General features: G+C 36.5%; 1 protein-coding gene across 7 annotated transcripts in view; it reads left to right on the top strand.

Moving 5' to 3' along the window:
- tfeb (transcription factor EB) overlaps window positions 1–14,167 on the top strand; it is a 46,864-nt gene that overhangs the window by 4,112 nt on the left and 28,585 nt on the right. For 2 of the 7 annotated variants that reach the window (XM_047347914.1, XM_047347913.1), the window contains exon 1: window positions 9,688–9,948. The exons of 2 other annotated variants lie outside the window; for them this stretch is intronic. The gene's annotated coding sequence lies outside the window, so the exon portion shown is untranslated. Of the gene's footprint in view, window positions 1–3,993; window positions 4,013–9,687; window positions 9,949–14,028; window positions 14,101–14,167 lie in introns of those variants that run through there. 3 more of the 7 variants (XM_047347917.1, XM_047347918.1, XM_047347919.1) reach the window with 3 other exon arrangements.

The following is a 14,167-nucleotide window of genomic DNA, read 5'->3' as shown; positions in this document are numbered from 1 at the left end:
TTCTAAGAAATGAACATGGTGACAGCTGTTTTAATGCACTAATAGATTTTGGGTTTAATTCATTCATTCATTCTTTTATGGGTGTACAGGCCATGACAACTGTGTTAATTTCTCATTTAACATGATAACAACTATTTTAAATGTAAAACTTGTAATGATTTTAGTTTTAAAATATAAGTAAATCCCTGTTTTGTAGGAACTGCTGTATAGACAGACATTCAGATATTTACAACACTGTGATGTAGGTTTTGCAGCTGGCGTATCTCTGTCCTCTTGATGAAATGATTTTAGCTGCCAGGCAGTACATATAGCTGCAGTCAGAAAGGTTGCCTTTGTGCCGGTTATGGGTGTGCATGCTGTGGGGGTTCTGTAAATCCATCCTGTTATCCAATGTATACACACTAGCAGGACTGTGCTGGATTACTTGCATGTTCACTAGATCAGCTAGGTTGGCTCCTTAGCATTTGGCCACACATCTTCTCCATAACATGTCATAATCTCTGTTGAAAACACACATTTTCCTTGAGCAAGAGGAGCTTCTGTGGATGTGATGGCAGACATTCACTAAATAGTTAGGACTAGTTCATAGTTAAAGAGCTTTAACAGGCTTGTTTCGCACATAATAGCATTCAGTTTTTACAGTTTCATAACTGTTAGACGTTTTATGACAAGACTAATTATGTAAGGTAAAACCACTTGTGCAACAGAAGGTGTGTGTTGAAGAAAGAGAAAGTTTATATAAGTATGTAAATACAAGATGGTTTTCCTGCTCTGGTCTTAAAACAGGTATGTTTCCAGGGTTTCAGGATGAAAGAGATCCACCACAGAAAGCACACAGTCAGAGGTCACTAGCGAGCATGTAGAGCATTGGTGACAGCTGATGGACTTGTACTCTTTCCAGCTGCACAGCTGCAAGTTGCCCAGCTGGCTAGCTGACATAAAGAGAGTACAGAGGAGGATGGGAATATTACAGGATTGGTTACCATGTCGATAAAGATCATTATGCTTTCTTTTAGCTGGATTTTGTTAGCGTGTTTGAGGTTTTTTTGAGCCATTGAAATTTTCTTTGTGTTGCTTTTATGAAACCTTATCTTCATTGCGTTCGTCTTGCTTAAAAGTGTCAGTGATGGGATACATTTTGTTCAGGTAAACAGAGATTTGCACCGTGTATGCAGATGGGCCATGCACACCCTCACACACACACACATACAAATGCTAAGACAGACAAGCAAGTTTGCTTGGTTCAGTATATGTACTCTAGTGTGAAAGAGCATCAGGTGTGTGTAAACACAGCTTCATCCGTTTGCCATATGGACACATCTTCCGTGACGTGGACGGTTGTCTTGCTGCTCTGTGATTAGGCCAAGAAAAGGTGTATTAAGAGCTGTCTCTGTGGTGATCTGGTTTCTTTGGGCACACAAAATTAGGCAAAACAACAAAGCAACCTTGTCAACAAAACTCATACTTTTTCTTAAAAACCAGGGGGATGACAGCGTGGCATGTGCTGCATGACAATATGACCCATGATCGATCAGAAGTGAGTGTGGGTGGGCCATTTTAGAGCATGTGCTGAATGTATGACTCCACTTCCTCATCTTCTCTCCACTCCACAGTTTCATATCCTCTTTTGAACAAAAGACAGTAGTGGCAGTCTTGCTCTTGTCTCTTTTCTGTGTAAGAAGGTCATTTAAGCTGCTCATGTGAAGCTTTTTCTGCTGCTGCCCAGCTGTGGGTGTTTGGACAATTTGCTTATTAGTATGAACCACAGGGATCATTCAGATGTGACTTTGAAATTTCATCCCTTTCAAAGTCCTAGAACAAATTTCGCTGTTATGTTTTAACTTCTCACTGATCAGCTTCGAAATCTAGTTTTCAAAATTACGGCAATTATAAGACATACTAATATCCTAATAAGGAGACTTGTTTCCTGAATGCAGGATTCATATGCAGTCTGGAAAAAGGTTAACATTTCCCATGGCTAGATAATTATGGGATAGTAAAAAACAGAGTATGAAAAAAAGTGTTTGAATTTCCAGACTTCTGTTATGTAAAAGATAAAATCAAAGGCCTTTTTGCATGGATTTATATTTGGATGATGATCTTAATTTTATGTTTTGAATTGGACCCAAGGTGTTTGAACTGGGCTTGGTTTAGATGCGAAACAAAGCCTTGTAATTTGCACTTTTTTGGAATTTTGTGAAATGGAGGCACGGGGACCAATCACAAAATGTCATGTAGGTCTTTATGTAATCCAGAGTTGCTGAAATCAGAATTATTATGGAATTAAACTTTAAGCTGTGAAACAGCCCTTAATCACACTGCTGAACAAGAAAACAGCGTAAGCACTGTGTTCTTTAATAATTTTGGGGAAAAGATGAACAAACAATAAAAACCAACTAAGCAAATGTTTTTTTACTCCAATGTCCACAATATCCTTAAAAATAAAAGAAGAAATACATGGATGGAACCGCATCCATAAAAAATGTGTTAACATAGTTTTCTTAATGTAATTCCAAGTATCATTTCCATTGAGAGGTAATACAATTCGGCCATAAAATTCAGTTTTCAACTGTTCCTGTGACAGTGTTTGATAGCCCATTGATTACTCATGACATTACTCTTCCAGACAGATGCAGTGGAGTTGATTAGAAGAAGAGAAAAGAATGAAACAGAATAGATTAGAACAGGATAGAAATACCCTTTACTGTACCTCAGTGGGGAAATTCAGGTGTATCAGCAGCAAAACGAAAGGCAATCTATTGACAAATATATCTGGCTCTCTTTTTACGATTACTTAGGAATTTCAAAAATATCTGGAGAAACTCAGTTGATATTTTTGTATTTTTCTATAGAATTATTTGTTTTTTGTGACTGTTTCCAGACTAACCATTGAAAACTGGGCTCGATTGTCTGTCACGTCATTTTGTAGTTTGAAGAATTTCCTTAGACCTCTCTATGACCCTCACTATCTAATGAATCACTTTCAGTGTTTCACAAGATGACTAAATTGGATAAAGATGAACATTTTTAACATTTTCTTTTATTTTTAAAATTAATTAATTTTCTTTTTAGTAATATGTTTCTACGCATATTTTAACAAAATGTTAACAGGATTACTATTATTTAACTCTTCAAGTTCAAAGAAAGCAGAAATCATTTATGTAAAACCAATATGTTGAGTTTTGTTATATATTTTATTACCTTACATGACAAGTTTTAACTGCAAAATTAATTTAATCTAACTTAGGTTGGATATTTTCTTGTTTCGAGTGATTATACTCACACTTATTGGCACCCCTGGTAAAGATGTGTTTCTTGCATCAGCATAATGTCTCACCAAAAACTTCGGGAACAATCCAACCTTTAATTGTTGTGTTAAGAAATTGTTTTTTTCCTATGAAATCATTCTAACTCAAGTATATTTTAAAAGTGTAACCTTTACTGTTTTTTTAAAACTGATTACAGAGTCTAGGAACCTGTCATTATATTTGATGGTTTCCTGTTTTTCTGTTTGATGAATATGATATGACACTAATGTCCATGGGAAGGAAAACATGTAATTTTAAGGAAGGCAGATGTGTGTTGATCTTAATAAGTCAGAAGAGAGCTACAAGAATATAACTAATTGTCAATATATACAGTATGAGCAATAAATGAAACTGGAACTGTTGTAAACAAGGCTTGTTTCTCTTGGTACCACATACATGGAAGAGGATGGTAAGGAAGGTAATTATTCTCCAAAGATTGCTGTTAGAAAGTCCATTTAATGAAAATCCATAGAATATCTTTGAGTCACCAAGTCTCCTTGACAACCATTAATAACACACATTTTTTGTCATTTTGATAATAAATGTGTAGAGATTGCTTAAGGCTGCTGGGATTTTTTTTTACTGGAACTGTGTACTTCAGTCAGATGAAACCAGGTTTTAGTGTTTTGGCAACAGTCCATCCAGCTGGGTCTGGTGTAGAACAGAGGATGAATATGTGAAAAGCAACTCAGGTCTGCTGTAAGGTATGGTGGAAGATCTGTGCGACTGTAGGCCTGTTTCTGTTCTTGGAACCTTGTTAGCAAGCATTACATCCTAAACTATTTGAAATACCAGTAAAGTTTAAATAAAGGGTAATTATTGGGTCCTTTTAGAGGGTTAATGATTAGTAATCACCCTAATGTAACTTCTCACCTTAAAACATCACTAATGCACTAAAGCAAGCAGGACTCAAACAATGTATAGTGTTTTCTGTCCCTGAAATTAAATTTTATGAGCTCATCAAGCCATAAGTCTTAATTCATGCTTTGCACTTACTTTAATCTTAAATAAAACCTTTTGAGTTGAGATTGTGATGTACAAGGAAATGTTTTTTCTCTATGAGAAACCCAAGTCTCGAAAATGTGGCTATAAACATTTTGTACAAGCATCCTGCAAATCCCTTTCCTCCTTAAACTCAGCACACACTTCCACTCATTATCTTGTCATCCTTCTTCCCGCTTCCCCACTTGGCCTCTTTTTAATCCCCTTGCTCTCTTTTCTCAAACTCTTAAAGGGACAGAGGCTGCATGCTGTCTATTTTATGATAAAAATAGCAGAGAAAAATGAAATGAATCTGGATAAATTAGAGGATTTATGACAGGATTTAAAAACCAGTTTTATTAAGAAATGGTTTAAAGTTTTTTCCCATGTATTGTCCCCGCAAAGACAAAAATCATATTATTTCAAAAAGGATTTCCTTAAAGACGGCACCGTATTAGAAAAAATATCCACACGAGAGCACGCATCGCCTCTAAAAAAGCTGTAGTATGTATGCCTAAACTTGTCCCTTTGTGGACAGGGCTTCGGCTTCTCTGCATACACCTCATCTCTTGACTCATCTCTCAAATGCCACCCATTCTGTTGTCCCGTATACGATGACTTTAACTCATGCATAAAGAAAAGTGGTGTGGCTGGCTGGTTTGTTACCGCGTGATACTTTTTTAAACACACTGTCATAGTTAAGTGATTTTACTCAGTGTTTTCCTAATTCTTAAAAACATTTTTTTGCAGGTGGCCTATAGTCTCTGATGTTTTCACAAGTGTCTTTTTAAGTCTATCCTCTCATTTTTGTTACATAGATATTTGAAATAGATTTCTCTTGAAAGCAAAAAAAAAAAAAAAAGAAATCTGTTTTATTTTTAATATATAATAAGCTATAGAGAAAGTGTCTTGCTCAGATTGCTGCACCTCTGCCATATCCAAACAGCTTGTCATTCTTAGCAGAACCACAGTAATGACCTTTAAACTTTATAGTGTCTGTTTGCAGGCTCCTGGTTACCATAGTAAACAACAGAGTTAAAGGGGGAAAACCTGTCGTAGAAAATAGGTGCTCGTTAGGCCGTCTGTTTCAATTTATCCAGCGTCTTCGACGGGCCATTTTTAAAGTCCACAAGTCTTGAACACTGGTTTATGACTGTTCAGACTGATCAGGAACACATCTTACTTAACCAATGCACTGGCAGCCTCCGAGGGTCCATCCCAGACAAAAATAACCCAGTACATGCACTATATGCTCCAAGAGAGCTGGAGTGAGCCCACTGGTGAATTCTTTGTGTGCAAACACAGAGTTCTCGTCAGTTTGGTGCTGCTGAGCCACCTTGGCCTCTGTTCTCTGTTGTGACAAGAACAGCGTCAGTGGTTTATGTTTCTTCATTTAACAAGACAGAGTGGGGAGAGGATAAATGAAGGGACTTGGAATTCTGGAATAGAGGCCGTGATGGAAAATATCATCAAAGCAACTTAACCTCTGTGCTACATTCACATGCTACTCTCTACACATGAGCATTGGCAACCTGCGACAAATGCAGGCGGATAATCTGACGATATTTATTTCTGACACGTCGATTGTACTATTGTTATAAAATATACTTCTATTTTTATGTTTGCATTTACAATTAGTTCATTTTATATCAAAATAATCAGTTGTTTTAGTTTGTCTTTTTCTCCTGTAAAGAATAGTGTACATTTGCTTAATTACTATTCATCATATCTCCAAATGATGGTTGATTGGTCTAAAGTTATGGAAGAGGAAGATCCTAAAGAAGCTTTTCACAAGTTTATCTAAATATAAAATAACTAACATTGTGGACAAATATGCACCTATTAAGAAATTGTTTTTTGTGTAATTTTTACTCTACATGGTTGGATGAAGATTTAAGAAAACAAATGAAGGAAAGGGATCAAGCAACAAGAAAGGGACTTCAGTCAGTATGGGGTGTATAACGCCCACTTAGAAATGCCATGGAAAAAGGCATATCACGAGAAATTAGAAAGATTCAATGAAAGACCATTGAAAGAACTTGATTTCCCTTCTGAAAGGTAACACATCTACTTCTTCCTTCTTGAAGACAAAAGATAACGTTTTGACAAAACCATTAGACATTGCAAATTATTATTATTATTATTAACAATTATTTTTTGAGTAAAACTGAGGCTTTAAGAAACTCATTACAAATAAAAACTCTAAATTTATCCTACAATTCAATAAATAAAATTGCTATTTTAAATTTAGTACAATATGCAAAACAAGTTTAACAATTATTAATGACATTTAAGGAGACACCTCTAGGGGTGGATGAACTAGATGGACAACTGTTAAAACCTAGAGCATCCATTACTGCTCTGTAAGCACTTATGTTATTAATCAGTGCTTTAGTAACAATGTATTTGTCTGCTTGGGAAATTTCTAAAGTTATACCTTTATTAAAAAAACAAATGTCATTTCTGAAACAAATAGCCAACTTATCACTTTATTTCCAGTATTTAGTAAATTTTTTGTGAACCGATAAATTCCCTTTTTAGAGATAATAATTTGATAACGCACTACCAGCCTGCATACAGAGAAAAAACATTCTACGGCAACTGCGTTGACCCGAATGACAGATGAATGGTTATGGAAAATGGATCGAAATAACATTATAAGAGCTGTATTAGATTTTTTTGGCTGCCTTTGATCTAATTGACCATAAAATTCTGTTGAAAAAACTTTAATGTTATGGCTATTCATGTGATAGGAATCAACTAGTTTACTCAGAGACTAAAACTGTCAAACATGGCATACCTCAAGGCAGATGCCTTGGTCCACTTTTGTACACAGTATTTACAAATGATTTACTATCAGTGTTAGGCAAGGCTGGCATCTCAAAGTTTGCAGATGATACAGCGTTAAACCTAGTGGGGAAATCAATTGGTGAAGTAAAATCTGACCTCAAACATGCAAGTTTGTGAGTTGTGAACTGAGTTTAAAGTAATAAACTAGTTTTAAGTTTAAAAAAAATATTGTGAATGCTACTAACCATTCTTTAAAAGACAAATGTCACCTTAATCTCGGAGAAGGTGAAGCTCTTAGGGGTCTGTATTGACAATAAACTGACTTGGGATGATCAAAACAAACAGTGTATCTAAATATATCAGAAATTATATCCTCCCATATGTTATTCAGTGGATAGTTCTGTCGCATTTGGATTACAGTTCAGCTGTTTGGTTGAACACTTCACCAAAAAATGTAAAAACGTTACAGGTGATGCAAAACAAAGCTGCATAGAAAGAGTCAAAGCCAAAGTACAGTTGTATTTTAAACCCTGCATGTATAGAATAATTTGCCATTGAACATAAAACAACAGAATACTACTTACAACTTCAAAAAGAATCTGAAGTTGCATTATATAAGTGGAACTACATAAATGCATCACTCCTATATTGTTCTCTGTACTTTCCTGTTCTACCTGTGAGTATAAGTATTGTTATATTTCGTTTGTATATATTGTATTATGTCAATATATGTGCGATGTAAGAGGACGCCAGAAGGAGTTGCTGAAGCAGTGCCCTGCAAAGGCTAATATAGTGCTAAAATAAACATAAACCTGATCTCATTAACTCAGCAACTTTGCATGCTTTTCAGAAAAGCAGATGGTGTTGAGTGAGGCACACTTGCTTGGTCATGCCCCTGTTTGACAGTGACTGCGTGTCTTGAATGTTGTGCACTTGTTTATATTGTTTCTCACAGATTGTTCAGAAATGGCCTCACAATCCTGTCCAGATAGATGGGCAGTGTAAACTATATTTCGGAGGTTGTTCATGATGTTTGTCCTCATCGGCAGAGTGTTAGTATATACATGAAACCTCTAAGCATTTCCACTTTTGCCTTTAGTGTTTAGAGGTGGTCACAGGTCAGGTGTAGCTGTAAAAAAGTGCCAAGCTGAGAGTTTATCTTTCTAGTCCTTAACTGGTAAAGCTGTTCTTGAGTCTTCACACACTGCTTCCCCATTTTGACTTGGTTTTTGGGTGATAAATATGGGTAATGTGATAAGCAGATGATTTTCATTATGTCTTGATGTAAAACCAAGGAATTGAAAGAGTGCAAGGCTTCTTGTAAAATGCCACTGATTTGAGAAATGAGAAAACAACTACAGGGAGGTAAACCCCAGCCTAAAACATCACATGAATGCAACTATCCGTAAATTATGAAACATTATGAGGAATATATATATATATTTTTTAATATGCAATAGTATACAATCCACACTAAATTGGATTTCCTTAACTAACACTAAACCAGGTGTTACCAACCTTTACGACCCAAAAAGCTGTATTTGCCCTTGCTTTTACTAGTAAGGTTTGCCTAGAGCTCCAAAGCCTACATGTCCATTTAAAAATGTATATTATGTAAAATTAATTTCTTTAATGGTTAAATAAAAACAGTATTAATTTTTCTTTTGCGTTTTATTGCAACGAAAGTTGCACTGAATATCACATTTTTGGCAAGAGAATTTATGTTATATGTTGTTCCATATTTGCGAAGTAATGACAAACAAAATGTAGTTAAAAACTTTGTTTTCTGATATCATTCTGTTGTGAAAATGTTCTGGCAATTTTGCATCAAAACATAGAAAAAATTCTGGAATTTGTCTTTGTTCCCTTTCTTATGTAATAATACTGCTCAGTTTTACATCACTTTTGGCCATTGTCTTAGGATAAACTGTAATGGGCCTAAAGTGTCTCAGGTTGCTGACCCCTGCGTTAAACACAGCTGTATTTTTAATTTGATATATTTCCATTTCACTTCTTCTTGTATTATCCCTAAAACAATAACATGCCTCTTAAGTTACTGTTGAAGAAATGCTTTGATAGTCTTTCCACATATTTTTAAGTTATATTTAAAGTATTGGTTTTTTTTTAAAGCTTTTTTAATTAAAAAGTGTTCTTGTGAGGATCTTATCCTGTCTTTATTAATATAAGCCAGCACATTCTGGGTTAACTAACATGGAACTGACACAGAGTGCAATGAAAGTTTATATTGTTTAGTTCTCAGTTGCTATCGCTGCATGGAGATTCGTGTGTGAATTTTTGCGTGCTTGGCAGAATGACATTATGTGGGTAGGCAAATAAAGAAGTAAATATGCTGATGCATTGAGCTATAAAACACATCCACTGTGACCTACTAGCAAAATAAGGAATTGCCTTCGGGCTTCTGTGTGCTTCTGCATGCACATGTGTAGGTGTTGCTGTATGTAAATACTGCGTTGAGAGAGAGAGAGATAGAGAGGAGGCCGGACTGAAGGAGGAGTTACACTTTAGTGAGCAAGACAAGAAAAAATAGACAAATGAGTTGACTCAATAACAGGGCTGTCCTTGTTGTTTGCCTAGACTCCGGCTAATTTAGGGGAAGTGGGATTGGGAGACGGAGGAGGGCGAGCTGGAAGCTGAGCCTGCAGTTAGAGAGGAAGAAGGTGACTAATACTGACTGCACTCAGCCTACTGTACGTCCCCCAGTATACCGGGGAGGGGAGTGGCGTCACACTTTGTACGCACAAGCTTGGCTGAGAAGGCAATCAGTTATCAGTTTCAAGCAGTAACGCGTGGAGGAGTGGATTTCACCTGGATTCACTATGTTGTGTTTGGGATAATAGGCGAATCGCTGGTAAGAATCTTAAAAATCATACTTCCTGTGATATATGTTGTTTGACTGGACACTGTTTGCTATCCAGTCATACCGGTTTGCTCTTCAGTGAAAAATAAATCTGAAAACGTGAACACATTTAATGACAAAGACATTTCAATAACAAACTGCTGTTTTCTCACTCAAAAAATGCATTAGCTCCATGTAAAAAGCGACAGTAACAGTTTTTATTGAATTGTTATCAACAGTACTGTGAAAATACCTATGACTGCTCAAAAACAAACAGAATTCAGATCCACTGGATCATTATTAGGACCTTTGCAGCTGTTTATATGTGGCATACATCGCTCCAGGAGCTGCTCCATATCTCAATATGTTTGTTCAAGTTCAGCGGCAACATGCTCTTTACTCCCTCATATCCCGCACAGTGGTATAGTTGTTGTCTAACCAGTTTGGTTAGAATGAATCATTTCAAGAACCGTGTGTGCAGTGGTGTGTCAGCAGTAAACAAAGTGAGCAAGGATCTTGATTTTGAGTAATCTCCAGTTCTAGAAATTTGTATGACAAAAAGCTTTTTGTTTTTTCCCCGGACTGCCTGCAGAGGAAGTTGCTTCACCACTAACAAAACAAGGAGTTGTGAAAACTCATGAAAGGAAAGGGGAAGTGATGCATTGTGGTATTTATTGATGATGATGTTGTATTGTCTTCCCAGTCTTTAACTGAGCAGTGCTTTAGTCAGTTAATGCTAGATTGTAGGACGCTGTGATGGACTAGCGATCTGTCAAGTTAACACCCATCTCTTACCATCTTGTGATGGCTGAGACTGGCTCCATCCTCCCCATGACCCTGAACAGAATAAAGCACATAACCTCCGATCCAGATTTTATAGATTCTGTCCAGATACCATTATCTGAATGTAATCATCTATTATTCCCAGTATTTTCCGTTTTTACTGCTCTGCATCCATTCACTGTCAGCTAGAACGCTGGATTTGTTTCCCCATATGTTCAGTTGTATTTATATTAAGAAAATAAATAATTACATGAAAGGCCCCAGAATGATCCTTTCATGGAAGTATGTTGCTCAACACACTTCAGAGTGTTAGAATACAGTAGTTTAGTTTCTGCTGCCAACTCTGTCTGTTTTGGGGATGTAAATTGTTGGTAAAATGGTCTAAAAAGCTGCTACATCCAATGAAAAAAGTGTAGTTTAATAAGTCTTGTCCCATGAATAGTCATTATTTATTCATGACCAGAGACAATATTATGCCACGTTTGTAATTGAGAGATAGAGATAAATATTAAGAAACTGCTCAGTAAAACATAAACTCACCATTTTAGTGAAACAAAGTCAAACGTGTGGTGTTTACATTTTTCACACTTTATTTAGTAAGCGTTTAGTAAGCCCAGTTTACTGCTAATTACTTTGTGTGCATGTCTTCAACAGATACCCTACATCTCCAATTCTCATATTTTATGGCAGATAGAGATAGAGTTTGAAAGAATAAAAAACTAGAAAAGTACTCATAGAGAGCAGACCTCCGCCAAGGCAATAGGCTCAACTATTTTCTATACTGATGAGCGTTAATTTGGAGGACTTCTGGCCACTGCATGTCAGCTGCTAATAGGGTGAGGAACCATGTGGGTGTTCCAAGTTATCGCAACATGGTCTGACAATGATAAAAAATCCTTCGAAAAATAAAATCCTGGATCTAGAAGGTGATCAGTATTGTCCTCCAAATATAATCATCTGTTCCTTGTCCACCTTGTCTGAAGATTTCATCCAGATTTGTTTCTAACTTTTTGAGGTATTTGCAAACAGACAGACAGACACTGACAAGAACATAACCTCCATGGCGGAGGTAATAACATTCCCAGTTAGCTTTTCTGTTGCTGTTGAAGCTCCTTGTTGCTTCTCTGTGGAGCTCCACAGTTCTCCACTCAGCTATCTTTACTGTGACGGTCCAACATGACACTCACTGGTTTATATGTTTGTGCAAAACACATAACAAACATCTTAGTTGTATTTAACCTAATGATATGTTACAGGAAGGTGATGCTGTGCTACAGTCTGCAAAATCTAAAAAATAGAAAATACATCTATTGATAGTGGTGGGACACAATTTTAAAAATTGATCTGAGTAATTAGAAGCTGTTAAATGAACTAATCTTGAATAATCAATTTTTTTTCAGTAATATTTATAACAATATAATAATTAGGGAACTTACAGAGGTGCAATCAGATGTTATTTTATTGTAAAGGATTACTCAGAATTATTGCGTTAAAGTCCAAGCCTTAATTTATATGTTTGAAACATCTGTTGAAATACAGTTTATGAGACAACAATGTAATTTTTATTAACAAATTTGCAACAACTTTTTCACTGCATGCTTAAACCTACAGAGTAAAATCAACCATATTATGACCTGCAACAATACATCTGGATCAGTGGACAGCCTGAGCCCAACATTCAATCCAAGAGTGACGTCAGTATCCTGTCTGATATAAGATCAGATTAGTAGCATCTCTATTTAAAAGGATACTGTGCTTTATTTTCAGTAGGAAAGCAGAGGCCCTCTCTTTGAAATGCCCATTAACAGACTGTTTAGAAGCTGACAGGCAGAGTGATTTATACACTGTGATTAGATGCAGCGATACATCAAGATGACCTTCCTGAAGCTGGCTACTGGGGTGAATGACAGCAATTAGACCCAGTTGCAATGCACTTGACACTTTCTCCTAACAGATTACTCAATAAATTCTTACAACAAATTTTCAATCAACAGCTGTCTGACAGTCTTTCTGGAGCTTCTATTTTCCAGCCTTTGACCTCAAGCATACCGAAAAGATGGTGCAATGATTGTTTTGAGGTTTACTGTCATGTGGAAGTACCTTTTGGGTTTTTAAAATGTTTAGGCGCTTGATCCAAGCTGGAAATGTCAAGTCTCTGGAAACGTGCAAGTGTTAATACCGGTTGAATAAGATGTGGTTGTTTAAATGCAACCTTTTAGATAAATCCTGCCTTGGGTCAGTTGTAAAGACATGTATGAAAACACGCAGCAGGAGGAGCAACAACATTTAAAGCATAAGAGCTTGATAAGCATGGTTTGTTTACCAGAATCAGGGCACACCAAGGTTTTAAAACATTTCAAAATCACAAAGATTTTACCATTCCTATAATGTTGCTTTAATGAGAGGCCAGACAAAGTGTCTGAGGAACCCCAATTTGCTCTGGTGGTATGGAGCACGGAGTAGTGCAGCGCCACCTCCAACAAATCTATTACTGTGAACTGCTAATCAGCTGGCTGAAAGATTTAAACATTTCCCTCATTTAAAAGAAAGGCAAATTCGGCTATTTGGAAATGAACCCGTCACACTCGTGAAGCTAATGCTGTTTTAAAACTACAGCTGGAAAGCTACCAGTGGCAGGTGATTGGCAGCTGGCCCTGAATAACTGTCCAGGTAAAACCAGCTTTTCAGACTCCATAAAGAGCAGAAGAAAAGAAGATATAATATTTTGCAGTAGAAGCTCTTGAAAACCGCCACATTTTGCAGGTGTTCATTGTTATTTTAAGTCAGTCTATGATAACACAAATTATGATAAAAGTCATAAATACCATCATTATAACTTTAATATTGAATATATACTACTATTTTAATAGAAGTAGGAATAAATCATTTTTAAAATGAAAGCAATAAGAGTATGTTATACATTTAGTTTTAAATGTTTGTATTGATTTACACAAAGTAAGAATTTCATACCAGCCCATTCAACTGACTACATGTTCATGCCTCAACCACGGTCTATTGCTTCCTTTGCTTCCGCTGTGGAAATTCTTCAGTAGCTAGCTATTCAAAGTGTTCAGCTCACACCTGCAGCGTCCCCCTTTAAAACTTCAATGTCTTCTCTGCTTGTTTTTTTATTAGACCCAAACTAACTGCTGATTTACCATTTTTTGCTGTTTTGCAGTTAATCACCAGTCATTTGTCTTCCATCTTCACCTTTTGTTCTTGTCTTTTTTTTCTCTCTCCATTTGCACCTTTACCACCTGTCTCAATCTTTGCTTGCCCTGTGACCTCCCTTGACCATCGCTTCTGCAGCACCCACACATGTAGCGTGCAGCATAAGCAGAGTGTACACCTCTATGTGAGCTGTCTTTTCCTCTAAAACAGGTAATTGCACATGTGCATGTGTACTGTACATGTTTGAATATGCCATCATAGGTGTTCACCTGCAGCA

This window comes from Girardinichthys multiradiatus, chromosome 20 (genome assembly GCF_021462225.1).
Source record: "Girardinichthys multiradiatus isolate DD_20200921_A chromosome 20, DD_fGirMul_XY1, whole genome shotgun sequence".
Lineage (NCBI taxonomy): Eukaryota > Metazoa > Chordata > Actinopteri > Cyprinodontiformes > Goodeidae > Girardinichthys > Girardinichthys multiradiatus.
Note: the sequence above shows the minus strand (reverse complement) of the source record. Positions and strands in the feature narration are given on the sequence as shown.